The sequence below is a fragment of the Trichechus manatus genome, unplaced genomic scaffold, assembly GCF_000243295.1.
Source record: "Trichechus manatus latirostris isolate Lorelei unplaced genomic scaffold, TriManLat1.0 scaffold00285, whole genome shotgun sequence".
NCBI classification, from domain to species: domain Eukaryota; kingdom Metazoa; phylum Chordata; class Mammalia; order Sirenia; family Trichechidae; genus Trichechus; species Trichechus manatus.
The window spans coordinates 1,673,072-1,681,819 of NW_004444221.1; the positions used below are offsets into that span (position 1 = coordinate 1,673,072).

Sequence of the window (8,748 nt, forward strand, 5' to 3'; positions counted from 1 at the left end):
TATTGAGAACTTATGTGCAAGGCTAAGTATTCTTCCTGCACTGTCTCACTCAATTCTCTCAACTACCCTATGAAGTGGGTACTGTAACATACCCATTTTACAGATGAAGAGATGACAATGAGGCTAATGTCCACAGTCAAAATCCGGCACAGCCTCAAGCCAAACTCAGTTCTGCTTGACTCCAAAACCTGTACTGTCCATTGCTCTGCTCTATCTGGATCCCAAATGCAAAGTGATGAGACATTGCCTACCTCAACTGAAATCAGACCAAGAAATATGCTTAAAGATCAACAAAAATAAATAAAATTTCTAAACCATGTGTACTAGAAAACGTTGAAATAATAAGCCTCCGGGAGGCACACACACACAAAAAGAATAGATTGTCTTTATTCATTCATCTTTTCTATGTATCATAATTTTTGTGCATGTGTGACGATTTAGGCACTTTCTCCTAGGTCTTCTTGCAAGCCAGTGGCATAATGATATTTTGGTACTTGAGATGGGCCAAAATTACTTGAACCAAACACACAGCTTTATGATAGTTAGGTTTAACCCAAGGGCAAAATTTATACTATTTAAAGACTGAAAAATTTTATGGTATGTGAATTATAGTGTATAAAACAAAACAATATAAATGAATAAACTGTATATCCTTCAGAAAAATCTCCATGGTTATTATTTCTTATTCAAAATATTATGTTTTGAAACTGAGCTTTAAGTATAATATGAAAGCAGGAAATTCAAGTTATATTATTTTAAGGAGACTGTTTAAGGAGACCATCTATTATATCACAATGTCTCCTTCTTAAGGACTAACGAGACCAATGGGGTGAATCTGATCTCAGGTTTCAGTATCAGGAAAAATTGCACTTTTCTCAAACAACTGATTAAACTTATGCCAAAAGAACATCATAGCTCTACTAACTGATCGTGCTTTTCCCTGGCTGTTAGCATTGTTGACACAGTGACATTTTCATTTATTTATTTATATGGTGGCACACTGGTTAAAGAGCTTGGCTGCTAACCAAAAGGTTGCCAGTGCAAACCCACCAGCTGCTCTACAAGAGAAAGATGTGCAGTCTGCTTCCGTAAAAATTACAGCCTTGGAAACCCTATGGGGCAGATCTACTTTATTCTATAGGGTTGGTATGAGTCGGAATGGACTACATGGCTTGGGTCTGGTTTGGCTTGGTTTTTATCTTACTACAAAAAAAGTAAAATTAAAGAGGCTTTTAGAAATACATAAATCAAACGAATAAAAAGAATACCAAAAAACAAATGGTGAATATCAATTAAAGACCCTAGTGCTTAAAGTCCTCTGGCTAAATGACTCAATAGGTGATGAGGGCTCATAAAAGATTTGCATAAAGTTGTGGACACGAAGGTTATAAAAGAATATTATGTTAGTGACCTTCCAGTAATGTCCATGGGAGGACATTACTGTCCTTTTACCCAGAATGTTCATCTGTATTTCTCTTGGATATTAAATATTCCAAGGTGATTCCCTCTCCAAGGGGCCAAGTAGTACTCCCTCACTCCACCCCTAAGAACTTGGAATAAAATCTGGCATGCCCAAGGTCTGTGGGGGTGAGGAAATGTTTTATTTTGACCTTTTGACTGGACAGAATATGTTCCCTTGTCTCCCCACCCACATGCTGAAATTGACATCTTTCTTGACATGGACCAGAGGCAATGATGTACAGCAGATTGTTTTAGTCATCAACCATGACTTTCCCACACAATGTGAAAATTATATCCAGAGAATCAGTCACGGTAGGCATTCGGCCATAAGGGTGTGGCTATCAACATGGTGACAGAAGACAAGAGAACTTTTCAGGACAATGAAATCTTCTACAACACTTCCATTGAGGAAATGCCCTTCAATGTGTTGCTGACCTCATTTGAGGCAGATGCTGGCCCTAGCCAGGGTCCAATCCTGTGACTGAAGAGGAGCTGGAACAGGGAGGGGAGGGATCACAGGGATGGACACCTTTGCCATTTATTCTTCCGTTTTAAAAATAAATGAACATCACTTTCTGAGGGAAAAAAAAATTCCTATCATTACATTACATCATGCTATGCCAATACTATTACTGAGAATATAGATACGACATGTATTCTTGTTAATGATGCTTGATATTTTTGCGTTTTTCTATTTTGCGGTTTTGAGGCTATAGTCATAGAGTTCATATATTTATACAGAATTTAAATTCAGTATACCTTGTATTATATAAATGGAAATACAGTATTTCCAAGGTTTATTTATTGTACAACTTGAACACTAAGTTTTTCAATAAAATATACCTAAAAATAAAAAGCAAAACAATACAAACTAACAAAACAACCCAGCTGAGTTTTACTAGGTAACTAAAACTACCTAGATTGAAATCATCTTGTTCATTTTCATGTAGAATCTATTCTACATCATTCAAGATATATATATCTGTATTTATATCTATATATATACATGTATGATAAAAGCCATTTATGTGCTTTACTCCATTTCACTAAACAACACAAATATCTATTTTATACCATATAAACCACAAGTTTGTGGGATAAATCTTCCCTATTATTTTTCTGAGTTGGAATACTTGAAAAAGCTGCTGAGTATAAATGGCTGACATTTTATGTTACTCTTGAGTGACACCATCAAAAGGTGTTAGAGATAACAAGAGTAAAACTGCCGGAATCATTTTGTAACAAACTGCTTAGCAAAGAATGTTAGAATTTTTTTATTCCAACTATAACTACTGCACTAATGTTCCATTTTGTTATTCATTGATTTACACCTCCTCTACTCCAGAAAGGATTTAAGGTAGTTAGCACATTTGTGACTTGCAAATGGCATTAAATATTTATTTTACCATTTTATACATGACAGTACAGTAGCTTATCTTGACATTGGGCAGAAGGGGCATTACATTTTACTGCTTTTAAAATAAGCAATTCTACCAATTTTAAAGTAAGTGAATCTTTGATACTAGTTAAGAACTGTAAAGTCTGACAGCGATTAATGCCTTCTCTTATCAGTCTAGAAGGCAGTTCAAATAACGTTTTATTAAAATGCTAATACTTCACCAATAGTAACCTATTAGCAACATAAAAAGGAGCATTACTAATGAACTACAATTCCCAAAGGGCACTTGTTTCAGACTGTTCTAATGTAAAAAATCACAATTAACTATACATAGAAAAACATTTCAGATGACTGTAGTTTACAATGAACTATTTCAAGTGATAATAATACAAGTCATCACTACACTATCAAAATGCTTTCTGTGAGGTGAATATTGGGGTTAGAAATATTTCTGCCTCATATAGCTCATATTATAGAGATTCTGAAAATTATCTTCAGAGATGTCCAACTGACTTGATACAAGTTAGACTTCATTCATTCTGCAACTTCTCAGATTAGTATCTAATTCCTAGCCTCCGAAGGCTGAAATCATTAGGGATAAAAGCAGCATCATCTTGCAAAAAATGACTGTTTTCCAAAAACTGCATGCCTCAGAATAAGTTGGATCAAATAGAACTGTTGTGATACACTGTGTTTGAACATTTGTAAATTCACACAATAATTTAACGGTGTAAAAAGTCATTCCTCCATACAAGAATTCAGCAGAGCAAAAAATGTACCACATGTGTTTGTTTGCTTGCTAACCAAAAAGGTTGGCAGTTCGAATCCACCAGCAGCTCCTTAGAAATCCTATCAGGCAGTTCTACTCTGTCCTATAGGGTCACTATGAGCCTTAAACAACTCTATGGCAGCAGGTTTGGTTTTGGTTTTGTGATTCCAATTCGAAGTATAAAGTATGGTTATTCATAACACAAACTATGGATGAATAATCTAGATCTGTAATTTGTAAGTGAGAAAAGGAATGCTCACTAAATGGGGGTGTCAGTCTCAGGCTCACCGCCCCCCTCTGTGTTCCACCTCTGCTCTCTTCCTCAGTGAATAATGACAATACCACAATGGAGTGGGACAGAGAACCAGTGCTATGGAAACAGAAACTTGCTTTAAATAACACATATACTTCACCAAATAAAATTTTGCCAATTAAAACACATAACAGGAAGAAAATTAATTAAAACAACAACAACAACATTTATTGGGGAGGAGCTTAAGAATTAAGCTAGCCTCAAATTCAGCTGCAAGCAAAACAGTATACAAATTACTCAGAAGATTCTCCCTCTATGAAACAGCTAGATCTTATATAAATTTCAACACATACATTTTTTAACATAGTGCTAGCCTCTTGAGAAAGCGATATTTCCAAGGATCAAGGGTGGGGGATGGTAAAAAAAACAATTACAACACTCAACCTAACAGTTAAGTGTGAGCTGTTACCAATAACCGAACTTGAAAGTCAGGGTTGCCCTGTAAGGGTTCAAAGTCTGAGACTGAGTCAGGCTACTTGGTGGGGGAACCGAATCTAAGACATCTGTATCAAGCTGGATTATTTAAGGGGCTAAGGACAATCCACATCCTTACATGCCTTAAAGGAGCCCTAGTAGTGCAGGGTTAAGTACTTGGCTGCTAACAAAAAGGTCGGCAGTTTGAATCCACTAGCCACTCTGAGGGGAGAAAGATGTGGCAATCTGTTTCCATAAAGATTTACAGCCTTGGAAACCCTATGGGGTAGTTCTACTCTGTCCTACACTGTCGCTATGAGTAGGAATTGACTTGATGATGGCAATGAGCAATATGCCCTATGGTGACACAGTGGATAAGCGTTTGGCTGCTAACTGAAAGGTTGGTAGTTTGTACCCACTAAGTCGCTCCATGGCAGAAAGATGTAGCAGTCTGCTTCCATAAAGATTACCAGCCTTGGAAACCCTATGAGGCAGTCTTACTCTGTCCTATAGGGTTGCTGGAAACCCTGGTAATGTAGTGATTAAGTGCTACAGCAGCAATCCAAAAGGTTGGCAGTTCGAATCCACCAGGTGCACCATGGAAACGCTATGGGGCAGTTCTACTTGTCCTACAGGGTCGCTATGAGACCTGTAGGGTCACTATAATTTTTTTTTTTTTTCCCAATAGGGTCACTCTGAGTCCTAATCCATTCGATGGCAATGGGTAATAGACCTTAACCCCTGACATAAAAAAAAAAGCAAATTCTCTCCAAGAAAACCTCACTAGATTTTGCTTTTTTTTTATTTTTTAAGAATTACATTGAGGTGGGGCAAAGATGGCAGAATAGTCAGACGCTTCCTGTGGTCCCTCTTACAACAAAGACCCAAAAAAACAAATGAATCGATTATGTGTGACAATCTAGGAGCCCTGAACACCAAAGACAAAGTTGAGGAATTGGATTGAGTGGCAAGTGGCAGGGGGAGGGAGAGAAGGTTCAGAAGCAACACGGAGTTTCCAGACCCGACCTGGCCAGTATTGGCACCCTGCAGGCTACATTGGCTGGCGCAATCGTGAGGCAAGCAGTGGCGCTCGGGATGCATTTTCCACATCGGGAGAGATGGAACAGCAGAAAGTCGGCTCAAGCCTCCAGAACGAGCAAGAAACGGCGCTCAATTGGCAAAAGATAACTACAAGTGTCTAACCTACCACGCTGATGAAAAAAACCAAAAACCCTTTGGGGAGGTACCTCTCTCCCATTTACCTGACCCCTCCCTGCTCTGCTCCAGGTCCAGGTCTGCTTCAGCAATTGCTTCACTCCCTGGGCCGGAACCAGGACCCACTGTGTGCCCTGAGTCATTCCCCCAGCTTTGGAGAAGGAATACATGAATAAATAGGAAAAAATAATCTGCCAGCTCCCCTTAGCCGGGAACTCAGGGTAAGCACAGCCCCTTCGCCTAGGCACAGGTATAAGGGGTCCCTGGACTTTGAATGCCTTTAACCCCTGCATAGACTTGTGTGAGCCCATGTCAACAGCATAGGCCTTCATTAGCACAGTATAACAGGGCATATAACCTGAAGCCTATTATCATCTGTATTTGCTATAAAAGGGAGTGGCAGATTCATGACATTTGACACTGCCCTCCCCATTAAGCAGGGTTCTCACCTACCCACATCAGCGGCTTAAGAAGTGGTGGCTCCACCCACTCCACCGAGCCACCTGTGACAGGGGTCCAAGAATAAGTGGTGACTCCCAGTCCATACAGCCAACAGCATGGGTGCCCACAGTCTGGCTGCAAAATCCACCTACCTACGTGCTCTAGGGAACATGGACACACACGCCTTCCACCCAGAAACTCAGGGGCAGCAGTCAGCCTCTGCTGGAATCAGTGCATGACTCCCTACTGCAGCCAGATACCTGTGCCTACTTCAATCACCCTTGTCCATCTAGAACTGCAGGTGAGAGCCTGCACCACACACTCAATGACTGATGAACTGGACATCTGAGCTGAATCAATTCAAGAAAAGTAAACAGACTCCTGGGCTCACATACCTAGTAATAGCTCTAGCCACCGGGAAACAGGACATGAAAGCTTCAAAGAAGCCAATAATCAAACTATCTCACATGACTAGCCAATTTGGGCATATCAAAACAAAACAAAACAAGAAGTAAGGACACATTAAGCAAACATAAAATAAACAAATATAATAACTTACTGCTGGCATAGAGACAACAGTCAATATCAAATCATATAAAGGGGCAGACCATGATAGCTTCAGCAAGCCACCAAAACAAAGAATCAAGAAACCTTCCAGAGGAAGAGAACTTCTTGGAACTACTGGCGGTAGAATGTAAAACACTAATATACAGAACTCTTCAAGATATCAGGAAGGAGATCACGCATAATGCAGAATAAGCCAAGAAACACAGAGATAAAGGAACAGAGGAACTTAAGAAGGTTATACAAAAGCATAATGAAAAATTTAACAAGCAACAAGAATCTATAGAGAGACAGCAAACAGAAATCCAAAAAATTAACAATAAAATTTCAGAATTAGACAACTCAATAGAAAGTCACAAGAGCAGAATTGAGGTAATGGAAGTCAGAATTAGTGAGACTGAAGATAAAGCACTTCAAATCTACTTATTTGAGGAAAAATCAGATGAAAGAATTTAAAAAAAATGAAGAAACCCTATGAATTAGGTGAGACTCTATCGAGAGGAATAACCTATGAGTGATTGGAGTACCGGAACAGGAAGAGATAACAGAGAGTACAGAGACAATTGTTGAAGGTTTATTAGCAGAAAATTTCCCTGACATCATGGAAGATGAGAAGCTGTCTGTCCAATAAACTCATCAAACCCCACATAAGGTAGATCCCAAAAAAATGTCACCAAGACGTAGTATAATCAAACTTGCCAAAACCAAAGATAAAGAGAGACTTTTAAGAGCAGCAAAGGATAAACTAAAAGTCGTCTACAAAGGAAAGTAATAAGATTAAACTCGGACTACTCAGCAGAAACAATGCAGGCAAGAAGGCAATGGGATGACATATATAAAGCCTTGAAGGAAAAAAATTGCCAGCCAAGAAACATATATCCAACAAAACTGTCTCTAAAATATGATGGTGAAATTAGGACATTTCCAAACAAACAGAAGCTTAGGGAACTTGTACAAACCAAACCAAAATTACAAGAAATACTACAGGGAGTCCTCCAGTTAAAAAATCAATAATATCAGATAACAACTCAACACTAGAACACAACACAGAGCAACCAGATATCAAGCCAGATAGAGAAACTACAAAAATAAATCAAAGTTAAAACACTGAAAATAGGAAAACAGATGTCAATATGTAAAAGATGACAACATTAAAACAAAAAACAGGGAGTAAATAATGCAGTCATAGATCTTTTGCATGGAGAGGAAGTCAAGGCAATATAAAGAAATAAAAGACTGGTTTCAACTTTGAAAAACACAGGTAACTATTAACGTAATCACAAAGGAAACTAACAAACCCGCACATCAAAATGAAAAACATAAAGACTCTGCAAATACAAAATCAACAACGACAAACATGAAAAGAAAATACGTTAAAAAAAAAAAAGACTCAGCACAGAAAATTAAGTGGAACAAAGAAACTGTCAACAAAACACACAAAAGACATAAAAATGACAGCACTTAACTCATATCTATCAGTAATTATGCTGAATGTAAATGGACTAAATGCACCAATAAAAAGACAGAGAGTGGCAGAATGGATAAAAAAACAAGATCCATCTATATGCTGTCTACAGAAGACACACCTCAGACTTAAAAGACACAAACTAAAACTCAAAGGATGGAAAAAAATATATCAAGCAAACAACAATCAAAAAAGAGAAGGAGTGGCAATATTAATCTCTGAAAAATAAGACTTTAAAGTAAAATCCACCACAAAGGATAAGGAAGGATATTACATAAAGATTAAAAGGTCAATACACCAGGAGGACATGACCATAATAAATATTTATGCATCCAATGACAGGGCTCCAAAATACATAAAACGAACTATAACAGCATTTAAAAGAGAGATAGACAGTTCCACAATAACAATAGGAGACTTCAACACATCACTTTTGGTGAAGGACAGAACATCTAGAAAGAAGCTCAATAAAAACAAGGAAGATCTAAATGCAGCAATCAATCAACTCAGTCTCATGGACATTTATCGAATACTCCCCCCACAGCAGCCAAGTATACTTTCTTTCCCAATGCTCATGGAACAGTCTCCAGAATAGATCACATATTAGGCCATAAAGCAAGCCTAAACAGAATCAAAAACATTGAAATATTACAAACCATCTTTTCTGATCATAAAGCCATAAAAGTAGAAATCAACAACAGAAAAAG

The 8,748-nt window shown here is 38.0% G+C and overlaps 1 protein-coding gene and 1 non-coding gene across 2 annotated transcripts in view; one reads left to right on the forward strand and one right to left on the reverse strand.

Annotated features, from left to right (window-relative positions):
* Positions 1 to 8,748, reverse strand: part of SLC2A13 (solute carrier family 2 member 13) — a 443,955-nt gene that overhangs the window by 242,085 nt on the left and 193,122 nt on the right. The window lies entirely within an intron of this gene.
* LOC111819160 (small nucleolar RNA SNORA67) lies at positions 1,491 to 1,629 on the forward strand. The gene has a single exon (XR_002822917.1). It is a non-coding gene; the product is annotated as a small nucleolar RNA SNORA67 (small nucleolar RNA).